This window comes from Otolemur garnettii, unplaced genomic scaffold (assembly GCF_000181295.1).
Source record: "Otolemur garnettii isolate 467f Iridium unplaced genomic scaffold, OtoGar3 scaffold00014, whole genome shotgun sequence".
Lineage (NCBI taxonomy): Eukaryota > Metazoa > Chordata > Mammalia > Primates > Galagidae > Otolemur > Otolemur garnettii.
Window position 1 is genome coordinate 28,163,144 of NW_003852409.1, and position 2,990 is coordinate 28,166,133.

The window sequence follows — 2,990 nt, forward strand, 5'->3', positions numbered from 1 at the left end:
TGTCCAAAAAAAAAAAAAAAAAGAAACCAAACCTTTCATAGTGACCTGTGTAACTAAAAAGAAAACTAAGAAAATAAAATTTTTTGCAGAAATGAGATTGGCAGTTATGAGAATCAGTTTTAAGATACTTATAACAGGCCCAGCACCTGTAGCTCAGCAGCTAGGGCACCAGCCACGTACACTGGAGCTGGTGGGTTCAAATCCAGCCGGGGCCTGCCAGACAACAATAACACTAAACCAAAAAATAGCCGGGTACCTCTAGTCCCAGCTACTTCGGAGGATGAGGCAAGAGAATCACTTAAGCCCAAGAGTTTGAGGTTGCTGTGAGCAGTGACGCCATGGTACTCTACCAAGGGCTACATAGTGAGACTCTGTCCCCAGAAAAAAAAGAAAAAGAAAGATACTTATAACAAAAGAGCTTGGTTTAGATGCAAATAGGAAGAAGAAGACTTCTCTTGACTCTTGACTTCTCATAGGGCTAGGTGTAATGACTCATACCTGTGATCCCAGCTTTGGGAGGCAGAGGTTGGAGGATCACTTGAGGCCAGGAGTTCGAGACTAGCCTATGCAATATAGCATGAACCTCTCTCTTCAGAACATAAGAAAAATTAGCTAGGTGTGGTCTATTTGCCTCTAGTCCCACCTTCTCAGAAGACTGAGGCAGGAGAATCCCTTGAACCTAGAAGTGCAAAGTTACAGTTCAAAGATTGAGCCCTTCCACCCCAGCCCAGGCAACAGAGGAAAGCCTTGTCTCTAATACACTCAAGGAACTTGAAAAAACTATGAGCCAAGGACTAAAGGAAAATAAAAGAAAGTATTTCATCAAATAGAAGATATCAATAAAGGAGTAGAAATTACAAAAAGGAACCATACAAAATTCTGAATTTGAAAAGTACAATAACTAGAATATCAGTGAACTTTAAAATGGATCCATTGAGAATAGTCTGAGGAACATAAAGATTGCAAGAGACAGAGACACTATATATGTTGATAAATGGTCATTCCATCAAGAAGATACAAGAATTTTAAATATAAACACACCATAGTAGCCCCAAAATATATTAAGCAAAGCTGATAGAATAAATAGATATATGTAGTTGTACGGCAATATTTGGAGGGTTTAATATCTCACTTCTTTTTTTTTTTTTTTCCTTTTTGGCCGGGGCTGGGTTTAAACTCACCCCCTCCCGTATATGGGGCTGGTGCCCTACTCTTTGAGCCATAGGTGCTGCCCTAATAGCCCACTTTCAATAATGGATAGAATAATTAGACAAGATCAACAAGGAATGGAGGTCCTGAGCAGTATTACAAAGTAGAGCTAACGTGCATATGTGCAGCACTTCACCTCCTACAGCAGAGTACACATTCTCAGGTACACGTGAGAAAGTTCTCCAGGATAGACCATATGTTAGGCCATACAAGTGTCAGTAAATTTAAAAGACTGCAATCATAGAAAGTATTTTCTTTGGTCACAATGAAATTGAGCTAAATATCAATTAACAGAAGGACATTGAAAGATTCACAAATGTATGGAAATTAAACAGTACCAGTAGTCCAAGACAAAAGCAGGGGAACTTAGAAAATACTTTGAAGAGGAATGAAAATAAGACAAAGCATATCAAACTTTGGGTGAAACCAGTGCTTATAGGGAAATTATATATAGTTGTAAACATGTGTTAAAAAAGGCAGAAAGATTTTTATCAGTAAACTAACTTTCCACCTTAAGGAACTAAAAAAATAATAGCCAATTTTGAGCTATATGAAATTACTCTTTTTGTGGCAAAAATTTATTTAATGTCAGTATTTTCACGTTTGTTTTTTGTGGTATTTTTAATTAACTTTATTTTTAAAAAGGGATGGGATCTTGCTGGGGTGCCAAGGCTAGACTTGAACTCCTGGCTCAAGAGATCTTCCCACCTCAGGCTCCTCAGTAGGAGGGAGTACAGGTGCCCACCACTGTGCCCAGCTTTAAATGATTTTTTAAAAGCTTTACTTGTATAGCTGGGCATTGTGGTGGGCGCCTGTAGTTCCAGCTCCTTGGGAGACTGAGGCAAAAGAATTGCTAAAGCCCAAGAGTTTGAGGTTGCTGTGAGCTATGACACCACGGCCCTCTACCAAGGGTGATATAGTGAGAGCCTGTCTCAAAAAAATAAAAATAATACAAAAAACCCATCACTTGTAAATTTTTAGAACCATTAAAAACCTTTTAATTGGAGTGACGCCTGTGGCTCAAGGAGTAGGGCACCAGCCCCATATACCGGAGGTAGTGGGTTCAAACCCAGGCCCAGCCAAAAACTGCCCAAAAACCCACAACCTTTTAATTGGGCGGCACCTGTGGCTCAATGAGTAGGGTCCTGGCCCCACATACTGAGGTCAGCAGGCGCCTATGGTCCCAGCTACTCAGGAAGCTGAGGCAAGAGAATCGCCTAAGTCCAAGAGCTGGAGGTTGCTGTGAGCTGTGATGCCATAGCACTGTACCGAGGGAGATGAAATGAGATTCTGTTTCTAAAAAAAGAAAACAATCCATTTAATCTACTTTTAAATTGGGCAAAATCAGCCACCAGAGGGTGTTTTTTTGTTTGTTTATTTATTTTTGCTTAACTGACACATACAAGTTACTTGTATTTATAGTGTACAACCTGATATTTTTTTGTTGCTGTTGTTTTCTGAGACAGCGTCTCGCGTTGTCACCCTTGGTAGAATGCCATGGCATCATAGCTTACAGCAACCTCAAACTCTTAGGTTCAAGTGATTCTTTTGCCTCCACTTCCCAAGTAGCTGGAACTATAGGCACCCACCACAACACCCGTCTATTTTTAGAGACAGGGTGTCACTCTTGCTCAGCTGGTCTCGAACTTGTGAGCCTAGGCAATCCATCTACCATAGCTTCCCAGAGTGCCACCACGCCAGTCCGAAATTTTTTTATTTTTCAGTGAGGATACTATTTCCTCCTTTGTATTCTAGCAACAACCAAGGAAGCCACGTGAATT

At 40.5% G+C, this 2,990-nt stretch overlaps 1 protein-coding gene across 1 annotated transcript in view; it reads left to right on the forward strand.

Moving 5' to 3' along the window:
• Window positions 1–2,990, forward strand: part of GAPVD1 (GTPase activating protein and VPS9 domains 1) — a 66,956-nt gene that overhangs the window by 18,868 nt on the left and 45,098 nt on the right. The gene's annotated exons all lie outside the window — the stretch shown is intronic.